The sequence below is a fragment of the Anastrepha obliqua genome, chromosome 3 (assembly GCF_027943255.1).
Source record: "Anastrepha obliqua isolate idAnaObli1 chromosome 3, idAnaObli1_1.0, whole genome shotgun sequence".
Taxonomy (NCBI): Eukaryota; Metazoa; Arthropoda; class Insecta; order Diptera; family Tephritidae; genus Anastrepha; species Anastrepha obliqua.
Window position 1 is genome coordinate 89,890,013 of NC_072894.1, and position 18,700 is coordinate 89,908,712.

Genomic DNA, 18,700 nt, shown 5'->3' on the forward strand with positions numbered 1-18,700 from the left:
TCAATGATTTGGCATGAGACGGGTCCCCGCAAAATTCGTTCCAAAACTGCTCAATTTCGACCAAAAGCAGCATCGCATGAACATTGCTAATGAGATGTTGGACTCTGTCCGCGACGACCCAAATTTGCTCCAGAGGGTCATAACTGGTGACGAATCGTGGGTTTATGGCTATGACGTGGAAACCAAAGCTCAATCATCTTAATGGAAGCTGCCGCACGAACCAAGACCAAAAAAAGCGCGCCAAGTTCGTCGAATGTAAAAGTTTTGCTTACGGTTTTCTTCGATTACAGGGCGTTGTGAATCATGAGCTCTTGCCACAGGGTAAAACGGTCAATAAGGAAAATTATCCGCCAGAAATTTCCGGATTTGTGGAAGAACAAAAATTGGCTCTTGCATAACGATAACGCCCCTGCTCACACATCGTTGCTTGGGCGCGACTTTTTGACCAAAAACAACACGCTAATGATGCCGCAGCCACCGTATTCCCCAGATCTGACCCCCATGACTTTTTCTTGTTCCCGAAGACGAAAAGTCCATAAAAGGACGTTACGATTGACGCGATAAAGACGGCATCGAAGGAGGAGTTGAACAAGATAAAAATTTTTTTTTTTGAAGTGACACAAGTGTATAATATCTCATGTGGATTACATTGAAAGGGGCAAAATAGATATTAATGAATAAATAAATAATTTTTGAGAAAACACAAAATTCGTGATACTTTTTGAACACACCTCGTATTACACTGAATATCGCTTTCGTTACTTGCAGTAGCCAAATTGTTCGAACACACAAAAATTACACTCTCCTTGAGAACAGAATTGCAGTAAAAAGATCTGCCCGACTTTGTGAGAAACTCATCATCCGACGTCAAAATAATAATAACGCACTCTAAATGGAAAAGTTTTTTGGACTTTGCCCTAACACGCAATGCATTTAAGCACAAATTACCACAATCAAAAACAAAAGGGTAAAACCAGAGCCACTGTCTCAATAGTTTCGTCATAATGACTATAAATAATTGTGTTAATATGTAGCCAAACCACCTTGCAAACACCTATGGCACGCAAATATATGTAAGTCAGCACTCGGCTTAATAGAATATGAAATGTCAAAACTTGCGAATGATCTTTACTTACTATGCAACTTTATATGTAACAAAAGTCTATGGCATATAAAAACTAAAAATACTATTTTTGTTTTTTTTTTTTGTTTTTTTGCATAACAAGTTATTTATTAAAGCACACGTAATTTTCTGTGTTTTTATTCCTAAAGCAATGAATATTTTTTGCTAAATTTGTTTTTATAGAAAATAGGCTTAAAGTTTTTATTTTTATATACAAGTACATAATTATGTATGTACACCAAGTGAAATAGACTTTAACCACATTTACAACATTAACAACATAAAATATTAGGTTTTTAATTTTTCGAAGATCTTATCTTTAACCGCTAATTACCTGTGTGTGAAACAAATTATATGATATTTAAATAGATGGAATAAGTGGTTCACGCCCATAGTTTTTCTTTTAGTTATTTGCACACATTAATTTTAAATAATTTTTTACTATAGCCCTAAATTGGAAGCTAACTTCGAAAATTGGAGAAATTATTTTGTTACATATGACTCAATTTTAAAAAAAAGGTTTGGTCCAATATCCAGAACAAAAGTTGGTTTTTATAAATATATTTATTTTTATATTATACTACAAATATATATAAATGTGTTTCAGCGAAACTTAGTACTCATATTACTCTTTATCTTGCGTAGTTTGATGTAGATAATGGACAGTAAACACGCCCTCCTCCCAAAATAAAAACCTGCTATCTCCGTTATAAATAATGCTAAATTTGGAACAAATGAAAGAAAACAAAATTTTGTAAAATGGGCGGCTATGTTTATACAGCAATGGGTTATCAGTTTCAAGTACCTCCCACCCATTAGTTATGTTGAAACCCATATGAAAATATTAAAATTATAAAAATTATAAATTATAAATACAAATTATATCATAACTGCGAAATATTAACTTCGCCAATATCCATTTTATTCAATTTACGCCTACTGGGCGATTATCATAATAAATCGTTATAAATCAATATCGCCATGACTTCTCACTTAGATTAGGTCTGTTCGTGAAAAAAAACTTGCAAACCTTCCAAGTAGAGAACAATTTGGCTTTTCATTTGGAGGGGAAGTTCCAAATTCGTGCTAGTACAGTTTGCAATACTTATTGTGGCATATAGTGCATTTTTATTATGCAGATATAAAATTATCGAATTATACAATTTATATATTTATTATTTACAATCTATATTTATATATTATTATAAACAAAGTTATAAATTGGAGTGATCTAATAACAAAAAGTAATTTAATTGGTTCATTGCATCTATTTAATTAGAAAGGTACCCACTAAAAGAAAATTTGTTCATGTCAGCGCAGAGGAATCATCGCCGGCGAATCCCAGACAGTTGTTTTTGCAGCTTTTGCAAATGTTTACAAATTTTTACATTACTCTTTACTGTTACTTTACGGAGAGTAAACTGCTTTATTCTTTGAACTTTGTTGCTTGCTTATTCTTATAAGATATTTTTACGAAACTCTGTTAATAGCTATCTTTCATAAATAGTAATTTTTAAACAATTACAAATAACTAAGTTTGTATATCCGTGCACATTTAAGTAAAATGTTATTTGGGCTGCGTGAGTATATAAAGTTAGGTCCGGGCCGAATTTAGCATTTCCTAAAATGTTTAAACTCACATTTCTTTCTAAAACAAAACTTCATCATTTTACACTTTCAGAAACTCTTTGACCCAAAGTTGTTAAGCTTCGATATTGATTTATAAATTCTCAGCTTGACAAATCAACTCGATATCTGAATTCTGCAAACATTTCAAAATGCATAGCTTATATTTCACACAAATTCATTTCTAAACAACGTATACTTGCATACCTTTCTTCTCTGTCCACATATAAGTACGAACATAATGTAAATGAAAATACTTAGGTATTTAGTAGGTGCCTTCGTCTAAACTGACCGTATTTTCATGACATACCGACCACTAATCTCAATTGATGTGCTGCAGCTTTCAGCTTTCCAAGCAGTTTCGTCGATTGTTTACCAATCAATTTACTGACAATGAGGCCTTTTCGGCTTATTAATTTTCAGAACATTTCCGAAAATTCAAACTTTGTTGGCCGCACCGACAATGAAGTAAACCTAATGCTGCCTATCACTAAAGGGTTTATTTACCATTTATGTAAGTGTCAATTTGTTCGAGCTAAAATGATACACGTACCATACATACTTTCTGAGTGTTGTCATAGCAACAGCAAAATGATTTTAGTGAATAATGGCCAAAGAAGCGTTAGTCAGGTGCTGACAGCTCGAAGGATATCTGAAAATGTTATGTTGACATATGCACACGTGCTGGTATACAACAAAAGTATAGAAAACTTAAATAATGCAAACACATATTTGATCAATTAGTGTGTGTATTATACATATATAACAAACAGAATGTATGTACAGATGTATGCACGCTTGTGCGGTTCCGTGACATTATTTATTATCCGTTGTTTCTAATCCTTTATAATTACTACAAGTGAAACCCAGTACAATCAGTCATCTCACCGAAAGAATGTTAAAAACCCTTTTTCGTAGGAATTAAGTAACCAAATTAAAAAAAGAAGTGCTCAAAAAAAGAAGAGCTGTAAAACCCGATTTTTTACCTTTCGTAACACTCCTTTGCAATTTAACATTAGAAAACCTTTGAACTTTTTGCCATCTCTCTCATGCGTCTTTGCTATAAAAAAATTTCTACCTGCTATCCAGAGGCTCCATACAACTATTTACATATGTGAAGAACAGCATTATTCCAAACGGGAGCCAAATGTGTTTCGTGTCTGAACTTTGATTAAATTAGAGAAATTTTAGTTATAAATATAGGAGGCATGGTAATTTATAACGGCGCTGATACTGTAAATCATTTTATTATTATTTCATACAAATTTCAATGCACACCCCTCTATCCCCACAACGTTAAGTAATAATCTTTCATTGCCCCATACGGTGATTTTAGCGTGGAGATAAGAAATCCACGGCCGTTACATTCAAAAGGGAATACTTCTGGATCTTAATTGCCAAAAAATCAACACTGGTTGCTAACTGTTGTTGTTTAGTTTCGGGTTCATATAACTTCTGCTCAAATATGAACGAGACGTTATCAATAAAACGGTCAGCGGATGACATATGGCAAAAATAAATTTTTTGTTTTTTGGTAGGACTGTTATAAGCTTACATGGCAAATTTCAGCGTGACATGTCACATAGTTTGTTTTCTGTGCTACTGTAAACAAGTCAAGCTCGAGTGTGTTCTTCGAATTCTCTTTTATGACTTCAATTGTCTCAAAATGTTTTCCACGGAGCGGCAACTTGAGCTTGGGAAACAGGAAAAAGTCACATGGAGCCATATCAGGTGAATACGGTGCTTGCGGAACGATATTAACATTATTTTTGTTCAAATAATCGCGAACAAGACGTGATGTGTGAGCTGGTGCATTATCGTGATGCAAGAACCATGACTTGTTGTCCCACAATTCCTTCCTTTTAAGACGAATGTTCTCGCGCAAACGCTTTAAAACGTCTAAATAATATTCAGCGTTAACCGATTGGCCTTGCGGAAGGAACTCCGAGTGCACCACATCTTCGTTATCGAAAAAAACAGTCAGCATAACCTTAATTTTTGAGCGACTTTGGCGTGGTTTTTTGGGTTGATGTACGGCCCTCTTTGAACGATTTGTACCACTGGAAAACACGTGCACGCGATAGAGCAGAGACCCCATAGGTTGTCTGCAACATTTTTAAGGCGTCTGAAGGCGAAATTTTGTTGGAATAACAAAATTTCAAACAAATTCTTTGTTCAACTTGAATTTCCATTGTTAAATTCGAAGAACACACTCGAGCTTGACTTGTTTACAGTAGCACAGAAAGCAAACTATGTGACATATCACGCTGAAATTGCCATGTAAGCTTATAACAGTCCTTCCAAAAAAAAAAAAATTTATTTTTGCCATATGTCATCCGCGGACCGTTTTATTGATAACGTCTCGTTCATATTTGAGTAGAAGATACATGCATATATGTATAGATACATAAATCATCACCTATCAATATCATTACTTCATTGTTCCTATCATCTCGAGAATAATTTGAGGCATTTCGAATTTATGCTGAACCGAACAAAAATAAATATTTTTTACGGCTAAATTTTCATGCAATATGGATTGTATGTAAATATATTAGTGAGTCTCAAGCACAACATATGCCACAAAGCGATCTCGCAATATCAGTTCATGAACAAAAATTCCCGAAATTCTTTGAATTTGGAAAGCTAGCGAAATACGATAGCTTGAGATAAGCGAGTTGGTTGATGATTTTATTATTTTCCATGTTCAATCTGGTATTGCCATATCTCAAAACTTAAGTAATAGCTCTCGCATTGTCGGTACTCCAGGCCAAAAGTTGGGGATTTGTTGTTAGCTCGAAACGCTCTTGTCTCGACAATCCATCTTAAAAAACGTAAAAAGTCATCGATAAAGGTTTAATCAAGTTCGTTCATTTGAATAAAAACTTATTAAAAATGGCGGTCCTTTATTATTTATTTATTCGTTTATTTCAAGAAGTCAAGAAAACATGATTTCAAACTGACTACCAAAACTAAAAAATAATTAAATTATATAAGCAATTAAACTACAAACTAACGTCTATCTGAACTGAAAGACGGAGTTCAATAGTACAGAAATTTCTGTTTTTGAAACTGAGAAATCTAGGAAATTAGAATTCGTGATCTCATTAAAATCACGAACTGCACGTTAAATAGGAGCATTACGAGCATAATTTGTATTGAACTTATTTAGATGGAAGGGAATAGAGTTACGAAGAATTCAAAACGATGTAAGAAAATAATATTTAATAATATCATCAAACGAGAGCAATTACCGATCTTCGACTTTCTAAAAAATCAGACAACTTTAGTGATCTCAGTACAAATTTCTGAAGTTTTTTTTGCACATGTTTGATCTTGTCAATTAAAAATGTATGGTTTGGCCTCCACATAAATGCAGCATATTCCAACGTAGAGCACACGAATACAGTATGCAAACAATAATTTCGAAACCTACTTGATTATCTCTCTGGTTGTCTTAACTCCTTACACTTCTACTATATGGAGGATGGACTAATTTTTTGTGCTTAAATATTATTAAAACTTAGCAGCTCTAAGGGTTAGCAAGGGTTAAAAAATAATAGAGACCCTAATAAATTAACATTTTGAAATGCAGAAACACAAAATCGTAAAGTATATTGCAGGATTGTCGAAGTAGCTAACTCAAATTTAACTCAATCACACACTTCAATCTAAAGCGGTTAGATATTGGAAAGCACGGCTTCACGATTATTTTCCGCAGGTTTTATTCACTTTACTATTTCTTCTCTCTAGTTCTGCATGTTACGTGAAATTTCTCTTAGTTTACTCGTTTTTTTTTCTTGTTTTGAAAATAAAAAAAAAAATCTAATGCTTATAAGTTATGAAATAAAACTCACGGCCAAATAAATGTTAGGAGTCAGCACAAAGTCTTTCCATCGCATCTACCTTTGCACATAGCCGCTGTATAGTATATTACAAGGAGGTGTAAAATACGTTTTTGATTGAGTACAGTAACTGCAACAGGGAAGCAACAGAGACTGAAATTGTCGTAAAAAGGTGTCATATCTATTAGTTGCACATTCACAGGAACACATTTCACTCAATGGCCCATAAACACGCAGACTCATGCATAGTGAAAATCGTCTACTTGTTTACAAAATTTTAGCACATAATCCAACCAACCAGTGGAGCCCGTAAGATGCACAATTAGAACCCCCTGTGCGGGACACCGACGCTCCATGAGACGCTCCGATAAGTGCCCCAAACAAGCATATCCGCCGGCCCTATTAATATGTATGTATATGTGAAAAAGTGTTTCTGAAGGACATCTTAAATGAGTGATTTCGGCGCTTCAAAATGCTCATTCAGAATATCCGCAAAGACTTTGTGCTGGCTCCTAATAATATATTTATTTGGCCGTGATTTTTATTTCATAACTCATAAGCATACGATTTTCTTTTATTTTCAAAACAAGAAAAAAAAAGTAAACTACGAGAAATTTCACGTAACATGCAGAACTAGAGAGAAGAAATAGTAAAGTGAATAAAACCTGCGGTTGTAACATTCTAATGTTAATCTCTTATATTGTATTATATTTTCATTCATTCATAAAATCATAGTTTTCGGTCAGTTTTTTAGGATTATTTTATCATAAATTTTCACATGGACATGCTTAAATAGTTTTAATAATTACCAAACACCAAACCGCTTTAAGAGAACTTTTATTTCAACTAATAACCTCAAGCGAAAAACAATGCAAAATAATAACGCACAAAATTCTAATGGGAAATTAGACAAAGAGCGTATGCAAGAAAGAATAAACATCAACAAAAAACAAACAGACTCAAAGTGATTCGTAACAGCTCCTATGCACTGCTCTTCAGGACACGCTTCTGCATCGGAGCGCCCGTATTTGGCTGGCCGGGAAGTATATTGGATAGACTGGTGTGCGTATGTTTTCTATTTACACTGATCAGACGTGGCAAGAACGTCAACCCTGGCTCGACACACCCATCTTTGAATGATTTTCTATAGGAGACTAGCATCACCCAGTGGGCTTCGCACCACCATACATAAAATGTTTGTTTTATATCGCAAGAAATTTTTCATATTAAGTTTTCTTTATAGAACTCGTAAAATGTTTAAACAGTTGAATTAGTTGATTTTTTTCATTCAACATACTTTCTAAAGATGTCACAATAGCCTTTTCTGTACTTTTTTAAAATTTGATTGTGGTGGTCACCTATATACAGGTAAGGTACCGGTTCAAACACATCCTAGGGTTATCCAGGTCCACGTTTTGGTCTATATCTCGAGACCCTAGTTACGGAGCGGCATCAAAAATACTCTATACTATAGAATCATCAACAGCTTCCATTTGCTACCCATATTGTACAAACACATCCTAGGGTTACCCGGGTTCACGTTTTGGCCTATTTCTCGAGACCCTGGTATCCGATTCTTAAAATTTTAAAACACAAACCATCTACTGCCTAAACAGCCTAAAAATTTGGTTTGGATAGGTGAGCCCATTCGCGAGTTTTAAGCGAATATAGGGACAGATTTTCACATTTATATATATAGATTAATCCATTTTTCATCATCAGCAAGCAAAATAAGACTTCAGTGTGCTCAGTGGCTTACTTTTCATGCTTATTCGAATCTGCATCAGCTTAATTTGATATGAACTTGCCTAATGAAACGAATGTGTTCGAAAATTCTGCTAAAATCGATAATTGGCTTCAGACTTTGCTGAAATTCAAATCCTGGCAAAAGGTGGAAATGATATGTGAAGTAAATTGCAAACTCGGGACATTTTAGATTGCAAATGGCAATCTGGCGCAAATGAGGGTGATGTAAGTTATTTTTGACTGGTTGAAATGAAACCATGGCATAAGTGAGTAATATAATTTGTATACCCACGCACTAGTGCTTAAGAGGTTTTGATTTTCTTCACATAACGGTTGTATGTAACCGCATAAAGATATCGAGTTAGATGTAGACATATGTATTCCAAAATGCTCAGGTTGATGACGGAAACTTCATTTAGTTATCTCTGTCTTCCGTCCGCGCGCGCATATAACTCGAGCAAAAATTAATATACAGTAGGTTCTGTTTTTATGCGGCTTTTTTTTATGCGGTTTTGAAATAGTGCGGTTTTTTTTTAATTACAAAATGCATGTCGACCTATCGGGAATTGTACATATAAACAAGATTCTAAACCAGCTAAGCAAAAACTCATCACAGATTACATCAGAAATGCTAACCCAACAAGTATGGAACCGCCTACATAACTATCTAGATCAGACGTGTACATTTCCTCAAGTGACGAAAGTGATTTTACGCCAAATCCTAAACGAACGCGCAACATGTGGGTATTGTCGGATTCTATTTCTGACTTAAATTTATTTTTCGATTCTGACGTTTCTTAAATAAAGATATAATTTTCAAAAATACAATATTTTGTTTATGCGATTTTATTTAATTATTTCAGATTCATGCGGTCTTTGGAACGCATCTATAGTTATAATATGGGACTAGTGCCCTTTTTTATGCGATTTTATTACATTATTTCAGATTTATGCGGTTTTAGCATTTGAAACGTATCTATAGTTTTACTATAGAACTAGTAGCTTTTTTTATGCTGTTTTTTTTTTATGCTGTTTCTTGCGGAACGTATCTACCGCATAAAAACAGAACCTACTGTATTCAAATATTTTTCTAAAACTCTTCGTCACAAAGTAGTTTGATACTGAATGTAGGTGATATCGGTCAATAGCCATCTGTCATGTAACGGTAAATTCCAAAAAAGCACAGAAACTGTAGAAATAAAGAGCCCCAAAAAATAGATACGACGCAAGTAAAGTTAAAAAACCTTCCTTGGGGTAAATGTATTTCTCTCGATATATATGTATATATATTATATATATTTTTTTTTTGTTAATTATTTCCATTTTTAAATTACCATCTATTAGATTTAAACAATAAGTAATTGTTTTTGAAGTATTATAGTATTGGAATTCTTTGTTCTCAGATAAAAATGTAACGATAATTTCCAAATGAGTAAAAACACAATGATATCTTTGCTATAAAAAAGCAAAACTAACTATTGAGTGATGAACTCAAAAAATAAATGGCGCGCAAGTAGAATTTTTTAATTGGCGGTGTTCTCGATAACGACTTAATAAGACTCCCTCAATTTTTACATCACATCTGGAAACGGTTACTGAAACTTCGTATAACGTTCTAAGCGTATTTGACAACTATGAAGGATTTTGTTGGCATCTTCCCAACTCGCTAATAATCTGTCAAAGAGTCTTCAATACGGTCTTCATGCTCACACAACTTCCCGTGCCTCATTAATGTTCGTACGTACTCCGGCTATAGCTCAATTGCTTTTGTGCAGTCATCTAGCGCTGACTTTTTATAATCCAAATTGATTTTAGCAGTAGCTCGATTGCTATACAGTATAGCATACACCTTGGTGTATGTAGTGGGACACATTTGCAGAGCACTGACTTGAACAGGTCATTTGCCGTCAACTTCATACGAATCGAACGCTCTTTACTTTATTGCAACTCTTCCATATCTATATAATCCATAAAAAGTTTAAAAACATCAACCACTTTGTCCTCATCTTGTCTATCTTCCTCGTTGTCATCCTTTACAGCTTTTAGATCCGCACGCTTGCACGTTATTTCCTCAATGATTTGAGATTAGGCAAAACCCCCGTCCACGCTTTATATGGTAAGAATAAATTTCCGTCTATTCTTCTGATAACTTTCATTATCTATTAGTTTGTTTGATTCCAAATATAGCCAGCCAAAATAATCTAATAAACTAAAATTTGCAGGGATATATAAAGTTCGGTCTAGAGCGAATTTAGTACTTACTAACTTTAGTTCCGTACTTGTTTCTTTTTAGTTCATTTACTGCAATTATAAGAAGGGTTTTTCAATTGGCGCAGGTCGGTTTTGGTGCCCTCTGTCCATTTTTTTGTGACATCTATCAAATCTTTTGTTTATTATTCGGTTGTTTATGCCAAATCATTATGGCAAGTTACACGATTGAACAGCACGTTCATTATTATAAAAATGAGTGTTCATTAACGCAAACGTTGCGCGCATTGCGCCCATTTTTCGGTAGACGTAGTGGCCCTTCAAAGTCGACTTTTCAACGTTTGGTGGTCAAATTTGAGACGACCGGGTCAGTAAACAATCAGCCAACACCCGTACGTTCAAGGAACGCAAGATCAGTTGAGAACATTGCCGCGATCCGTGAAAGTGTACAGCAGAACCCGAGGCTGTCTATTCCTCGCCTTGCACAAGAACTCGGCCTTTCGCAGACTTCAACTTGGCGAATTTTGTGTCGGGACTTGGACCTTCACCCGTACAAGAACCAACTGACCCAGAAGCTCAAAGTTGATGACCATAGACAACGCCGTTTGTTCGCTGACTGGGCTTCGAATCATTTGGAAGAGAACCCCAGTTTTGGGCGAAAAATCATCATTAGTGACGAGGCGCATTTTTGAATGAATGGCTGTGTTAACAAACAAAATTGCCGTATATGGGACGACACCAATTCACACGAGGTTCACCAGGTGATAATGCATCCTCAAAAAGTTACCGTTTGGTGTGGATTTTGGGCCGGCGGCGTCATTGGTCCGTACTTTTTTGGAAACGACGATGGTGAGGCGGTCACCGTCAACAGCGAGCGCTACACAACGATGATAACCAATTTCTTATGGCCCATATTGAACCATATGGACCTAGACGGCATGTGGTTCCAGTAGGATGGCACTACGTGCTACACAGCAAACGCCACGATTGACATTCTGCATGAACGATTTGAGGGTAAGGTTATCTCTCGCAGGGGTGATGTGAATTGGCCACCAAGGTCATACGATTTGACCCCGCTAGACTTTTTCCTGTGGGGTTTCTTGAAGTCTCAGGTCTATGCAAATAAACTACAATCGACCGATGCTCTAAAGGTGAACAAAACACAGGCCATCGCTCAAATTCAGCCGGATCTATGCGTTGGACCACTCGGATCCGTTCCACCGTAAGAAGCCGAGGCGGGCATTTGAATGATGACATATTCCACACTTAATGGCATATATGCGCCTTTATAAATAAAAATAATTTTGTCAATAACTCACACACAGCTTGTTTTATTCCATTTCAACATATACCCGCCCTTATTGAAAACCCCTTTAGAATAGCTGAATATGGAATCGTTGAGACTGCTTTGAATAGTGTTGGTCTTTAAAACTCTTACCTCATCATCAAAATGAGAATAGATTTTTTATTCTTTGCTTGATGCCCAGGAATAAACTCTTAATACTCGTTATTACCAAAACTCAAGGCAAAGTTTACAGATTTTTTGATGAAACATTCAATAACTCATTCTTGTTTTTATAACTAAAGCCCCTGCTGACATGAACAATTAATGTATACACGAGTATACTAAAATAGATTTATCGATTTTTCATTTAAGTTACAAAACTTCTAAATTAATCAGACTTAATTTAACCACTAAAAATATCAAAGTTCCGTATTCGCTTACGAATGTAGACAAACATTCTACGAGTTTGTTTTGATATATATATTATACATGCAAACATACTAAGCCAACAAGTATTTATGCAGAAACGTATTTATGTCTGAGACTAGTGTTGCCGTGCCATCGGCACGAGGTTCAATTGAAGTTTATTAATTAGCGAAATAGCAAACTTTTGTAGACAAAAATTACAAGTTGTTTTAGGTTAGTGAAAATATGGAAGAGAATAGAGAGGAAATAGTTGTTTATAAACAAAAGTGGTATAGACAAAACTATAAAATTACGTCAGTTCAACAGCTGATTCTGTAGCAGTACCTTTTGTATTAATCAAACCATCTGGCTTTATAGACGGTAATGCAAAGAAACCGAATTCGCTTCATTAGAGTGACATAATATGCCTCCTTCAATACAATAATTGTCCCTCAATATCATACTCGATCATTATTTAAGAGCGGCAACACTGTTTCATAGGTAGCCAAATAACAACACTGATGCGTATGCGCACCCTCAATACAGATGTTTGCAACATTTCAATTTCTGCCACATATTGCAGGCAGGAAATATTTAAACAGTAACCAACAATGCTCATTAATGTGCGCCCACCCAAATACAAAAAACCGAAACGAAGCATTTAACAAATTTCTGCAACCACAACGAAACGTAGTACTCGAACGATCATCGTATTTTGCTGCATATAGAGCTATTCACGTGCCAATTATAATGACCGCGTTAATGAAGCACAGATGACCGCTCAGCAAATACATTCGCAAAACTATGCTGTCATATGTATGAATATGGGCATGCATGATTGTGTATGTGCGCTGGGTTGGACAACAGCGTTGTCGGATAATTTTCGTTAATATACACAAATGTAGCCTTTGTTGGATGCTGCTGGTTGTTGATGGCTTTTTGAAGTTGCCGTGATTGCGGATTACGATGATAAATTAATGAATGCACATTAAAAATACAAATGACCACCACATACCGCACTGTCAGTCGATATCCACCAATTTTGCTATCTGCTGCTATGTACTTCCTGTGCTACGCCTACCCGAGCCAATGGCCCCTGAGCGAGTGCGCGTCGCTGTTTAATGATGGCTAATAGAATTAAAGTTTGCGGCCGAATAATGACAAAACATAAGCGGCGTACGCTACTTGCTGAGCTGCATTTATATGCAAGTATGTATTTATATATTGTATGTACATACATACTCGTACCAATGCACGGTTAAAAATTTTGGTTTAAATTTTAGACCACACTAAATATGGTTTTAGATGCAAACCTCAAGATAAAAAATGAGAATGCATAATTTTGTTTGAATTTAAAATCATAATCAAAAGTTTCCCGGGTTTAAAATCTGGAAAAACCAGCACTATTTTTAAATATGTAAATGGTGGCAAGGCTTTTCAAAGAGGTGTTTCAAAGGCTGATATGAATATGTAAAACAATTACCAAATAATGATTACTTATACTGTATTTTGTGCGTACTTGTTATTTACTCAACTGTTTACTTTGAGGCTTGATGAATTGCAAATAAGATGCCTTGGTGATTTCTAGTATTGTCAGGAGCCATCTAACGTTTTCATCAAAAAGTTTCAAATATTTCTCCAAAAACGTACTCAGAACTTTTCGATGTGTGAGCCATATTATCATCATGTGTGATCATATATATCATATTATCATCTCAGCACATTTGACATTGCAAATTTAATCCGATTATCTTTCGCAACTTTCGACGTGGCTTAATAAGATAAAAATGCAAAGTTTCTTTCTCGGGCTAACCTGCGCGAGTTAGACACACCAAAGAAAGCCAAATCGTTCTCCACCTGAACTCTCCAACATTCGCTTCACTATGTTTATTTCGCCGTAAAACTCATACAGCTCCATGTTCCATCGCCTGCGATATTCGCCGTCACTAACGGGCAAAAGTTCAAAAATCTTCCGCAGAATCTTTCTTTGAAGTGACGCCTCATCGGATATTGTCATCGTCCAAGCTGCTGCGCCATTCGTTAGGACGGGCATGATGAGGGCCTTGTAGAGTGTTAGTTTTGTTCGTCGAGAGAGGACTTTACTGCTCAGTTGCCTACTTAGTCCCAAGTAGCACTCGTTGGCAAGAGAGATTCTACGTTGGATTTCCCGGCTGACATTGTTATCGGTGTTAATGCTGGTTCCTAAATAACTGTCAACAGTGACGTGCGCCGACTTTTTTTTGATGACAGGAGGTACTTCGTTTTGTCCTGATTCACCACCAGACCCATTCACTTTGCCTCTTTATCCAGTTTGGAAAAAAAAAAGAACTAACAGCGCGGCCTTCGGCATGCGTCATCAATTGTATGCTCTTATAAAATATTGTGCCTGAGCTATTATGTTCTGCGGCTCGTACGATCCTTTCCAACATCATATTAAAGAAGTCATACGACAGCGAGTCACCCTGTCTGAATTCTCGTTTGGTATTAAACGCCTCGGAGAGGTCCTTCCCAATTCTGACGGTCCAATAATTATCATTCTTTGGCACCGTAAAAAACTGTACAATAAATTTTTTCGTGATCGTTGTTCGCTCACCGACCACTCCGGAAGGACGTCTTAAATCAGTTATGGTGCCAGTAAATGTTGATGCTATGTGACATACCGTGCGATTGAGGCTCCCTTTGATCATTAGTATGGATTTTGTATGATCACTTCCTAGTAAAAAGATGTATTCGCGTAGGATACCACAGAATTTAAAAAATGCCCTGGAAACGCGAAGTTTAGATTTTACAGCACTTTCGTGCTATATGCAAAACTTTATGGGTTTAATTATTTCAAACAATAGTTCCATTAGCACCGAAAATTGAATCAGAGGAAGAAGATAAGCCTAATAACTAATTTAAAATATACTCTAAGTTTAAGAAATGCAGTAGCTGTGTTTAAAAATGAACCAAAATTTTTGACCGTGTGTGTAAGCGTAAGTAGTTTTTGCTCAGCAATTTTTAATTCATCAATTAATGGCAAACACCCAAAATCTGCAGAGTTTGCAGCTTTAGTCGAGGCCAAAAATGCATCACAACAATTTTAATATGATAATTAATACGTTTTGTTGCTGTTTTTATTGTTGATTGGACAAAAACTGATGGTGAATGCGAGAGTGTGGTTGCTGTTGCTTCAATAGCTATCATAGACATTGCTTTAAGCTTCAGAAAGCTTATTTAACTGAAAAAACTCTGGGGAAATAATTTGTTTTTGGTTAATTAAATTCTTCTTCCGGAACATACTTTCATAAAACATTAAGATGGGCTAAACAGATGCTTAATATTAGAACCAAACGAACTTTATAATTCACCAAGTCTGAAGATATTTGAAATTATAAGTATATTGAGTTATGAAATGAGCAAAAAAATGCAAATTTTGTAAGGACAAAACAAATATATTCATGAGGTTAAAGTATATTATTTGTTAAAGTGGCCCTAGATCTCAGTAGGGTAGAATAGGACACTTTTTTTTTTTTTTATATTTGTTTATTTATTATCAATTAATTAATAGGACACTTGACATTTGTCAAGTACAGAGATGGACAGTTTTAACCATGGATACGTGCACGATAGAGCAACGCGTTCAAATTATTGAAATTTATTATGAAAGTGGTTATCAAAGTCGGTAGGCGCCACGTCGAACATATGTGTGTGACATACTAATTAGTTAAAAACTGCCTGTTTCTAAGCAGAAAATATTACCAGCACTACCCTAAATTCCAATTTTGACGTCTCTGATGAGATTTCAAAAAAAAAATGCTGTGGCCCCAGAGCATCTTATTTGCTGAAAGTGCCTTGGCAGTCAATGTGTTAAAACTGTAGGTCCCTCCATTTGTGGAACAACATCAAGACGCACACCACAAATAGAAGGAGGAGCTCTGCCAAACACCCAAAAAGGGTGTACGCCCCAATTATATATATATATATATAATATAATAATATATATAATATATAAGTAATGTTAACTTGATTTGTTTCTCTTTTCCACTTTAAATATATTTGTAAATTTTACCATGACAATTTTAACCTATTGGGACTAGCACAATAATTATAAGGTTTATCCTTGCTGTGTTAGGATAAATAAATAAATTAGTTAATTAATTAATAAATAAAATTGTTATCTATTAAAAATTATAATTTTATAAATTTAATTATTTACTATTAATTTGCAGTTTCGTGATCCATTTCGAAGTCGGGCACAAACGAATGGTAGTCGCGCATGAACCCATTCGTCTATGGCGGCCGATGCAAATATAAGGTTGTCAAAAAAGTCTTGCGGTATTTTTATTGAATTTTCAATTGTTCATAAAATTGGTTATAATAATGCGATTTAAGTCAAATATGCGCCGTTTTGTTTGATGACGAGTTCCCAACGAGATGCCAACTTTATAATGCCCCTCTTATAGAAGCTCGCTTCCCTATTGTCAAAAAACTCGGAGAGCCAATTTTCACAGGACTCTCTTGAGGACAACTTCCGACTACCAAGCTCGTTCGCCATGGACAGAAATAGGTGGTAATCACTTGGTGCGAGATCCGGACTATACGGTGGATGCAAAAGAACCTCCCATCCGAGCTCCCGGAGCTTCTGGCGCGTCACCAAAGATGTGTGTGGCCTGGCGTTGTCCTGATGGAAGACAATTCGACCTCTGTTGATCAAAGATGGCCTCTTCTGCATGAGTGCTGCATTCAAGCGGTCCAGTTGTTGGCAGTACAGGTCCGAATTGAGCGTTTGGCCATAGGCGAGCAGCTCATAGTGGATGATTCCCTGCCAATCCCACCAAACACACAGAAGAACCTTCCTGGCCGTCAATCCAGGCTTGGCCACCGTCTGGGCAGCTTCACCGCTTTTCGACCACGACCGTTTGCGCTTCACGTATTCCTAAGTGACCCACTTTTCATCGCCAGTCACCATCCGCTTCAAAAACGGGTCGATTTTGTTGCGATTCAGAAGCGATTCGCATGCATCCATACGGGCAAAAATGTTTTTTTTGCGTCAAGTCGTGTGGCACCCATACATCGAGCTTCTTTTTGAATCCAAGCTACTTCAAATGGTTTATAACGGTTTGATGACTCATGCCCAGCTCTAGGCCGATGCTACGGCTGCTACTATGCCGGTCTCTTTCGATCAATTCAGCGATTTTATCGCAATTTTCGACGACAGGCCTTCGGGACCGTGACGCATCTTCGATCACCTCTGCACCAGAACGAAAACGTTGAAACCATCGTTGTGCGGTGGAAATGGAAACTGTATCGGGTCCATAAACTGCACAAATTTTATTGGCAGCATGAGATGCATTTTTGCCTTTATCGTAGTAGTACTGTAAAATATGCCGTATTTTCTCTTTATTTTGCTCCATGTTTGTGACGCTATAACTCACGAACGACTAAAAACAAACAACAATTAATCAGACACGTGTTAGCACGTGAAAAGAGCTTTCCACAAAGCTCTAGCGTGAACCGATGCGACGAATACAACTAGAACTACACGCTTGCAAAGACAAGCTTACGGAAATACCGCAAGACTTTTTGGCCAACCTTATATGTTATGTGTAAATGAAACCTATTCGCAGATTCTATTTAATACTTATTTGTGATATTCGAAGAACTAGAAAATCGTTACAATACCGGCGGAATGATGAAACGAAAATACGATTTTTCATTAAATTTATATTATTCGAAAATCAAATTAAAATAATAAGTAGCCGACGTTCGGTAGTTCCCTAATAACAAAAACAGCTGAAGGCAGTTTACTTCAAGAGAAACTCGTTTTAGAGAAAAAAGTCTTATTCGCCATGCCTTAAATTTAGAGCAATGATTTCTTTAAACTTTCTTCAACGTACTAGAATTCCTTTTTAGATAGAGAATGGATAAATGGTCGTTGAAAAGGTTTCTCTGCGCCTGTTGTACAGTTGTGAGCTCTGCGTGTACTATATGTATGTAGTGCTACTCCGCTCCTGATGAACAGTTTGGAGGGAGTGACAGTGAGACCTGAAGAAGAAAGCTGTTTCATTTAGACTACAATGAAGATGTCTTCCGGTACTTTATCAGATCCATATATAAGAAGCATTTTTAAGTCATGCATAAGAGTTTACAAGGAACTTGGCATAGGCCTTTTGAAAAATAGTGAATTCATTCCAGATCTTGAAATAATTGGATTCACGAATAAATTAACTTTTTGTTCAAGGTATTTTTTATAAGTATAATATATATTATAATATTTTTTGTCACTAACTTTTAGAAAAGTTTCTTTCAAGAGCCAATTCGGAGATTTTTTTATTAAGGTGTTTTTATAATATACAATCTTCGATTAGCACGTACATTACAACACTCCAGCTACCTTTTTTAAACTCTGTCTGAACAAATATATTCGGAATAATAATTCATAAGCCAAAAATTTTTTTATATCAGTATTATTAGTAAAAT

At 35.8% G+C, this 18,700-nt stretch overlaps 1 protein-coding gene across 3 annotated transcripts in view; it reads left to right on the forward strand.

The window, feature by feature from the left end:
* The window catches only part of LOC129241640 (RNA-binding protein Musashi homolog Rbp6), a 373,873-nt gene that overhangs the window by 261,243 nt on the left and 93,930 nt on the right, over positions 1–18,700 (forward strand). Inside the window, exon 1 of one of the 3 annotated variants that reach the window (XM_054878078.1) lies at positions 8,514–8,565. The exons of the other annotated variants lie outside the window; for them this stretch is intronic. The gene's annotated coding sequence lies outside the window, so the exon portion shown is untranslated. Of the gene's footprint in view, positions 1–8,513; positions 8,566–18,700 lie in introns of those variants that run through there. 3 annotated transcript variants of the gene reach the window in all.